The following is a 766-nucleotide window of genomic DNA, read 5'->3' on the forward strand; positions in this document are numbered from 1 at the left end:
TCGGAGCTGCTCCAATGAGCCTGGGTCTACCTCTAGTGGGGAGATGAGGAACTTTCACAGAAAATAAAAACACACAACACAAGCAAATGTTCAGAGAGAGCAATACACTTAACATCATAGCCATTTCAATGATGTGGCTATCCAGAGCAAAAACACCAATCCATCAACCAATCAATGTAGTCTCACTGACATAGACAGAACTATTTTGAGAGAAGGGTTTATTCAACTATAGTGCTGTTGAACTGTTATAGAGAGGTGTTTATGCTGTTTAGCTTCCACTTATTGATATAAATGAGGTGGGCAAAATAATAGCGACACCTGCCAGTATACTGGAATACACCATGAACTGCAGCCTTCAAAATAGCTGAAATACACCTCTCTAAAACTGTTTTAACAAAACAATACATTATAACCTTCATTGTAATAAACTGACAACTGAGTATGTACACACAAAGTAAAAAATTTAAAGGCCCTAGAAACATTTTTTTCTTCACCAGCTTCTTACTATGATTGATGATTGATCCAACCACACTCACACTGTTCTGATGGAGCAGATACGCCATTTTTGGAGCACTAAACTCTTAATAAAGAATACCTAAAGATTTGTTAACTTGCTTGTTACTTAAAAAAATTAAATATTTAATGTTATAGAGAAATTTTGAAACTGTAGGGATTTTTGCGTAATATGAGCCAAAAATATTGAGCCAGGATATTATAACATTTCTGTCAGCACGCACGCACGCACGCACACACACACACACACACA

At 36.4% G+C, this 766-nt stretch overlaps 1 protein-coding gene across 1 annotated transcript in view; it reads right to left on the reverse strand.

The window, feature by feature from the left end:
• Window positions 1-766, reverse strand: part of wdpcp (WD repeat containing planar cell polarity effector) — a 69,550-nt gene that overhangs the window by 44,890 nt on the left and 23,894 nt on the right.

The sequence above is a fragment of the Etheostoma spectabile genome, chromosome 17 (assembly GCF_008692095.1).
Source record: "Etheostoma spectabile isolate EspeVRDwgs_2016 chromosome 17, UIUC_Espe_1.0, whole genome shotgun sequence".
NCBI classification, from domain to species: Eukaryota; Metazoa; Chordata; class Actinopteri; order Perciformes; family Percidae; genus Etheostoma; species Etheostoma spectabile.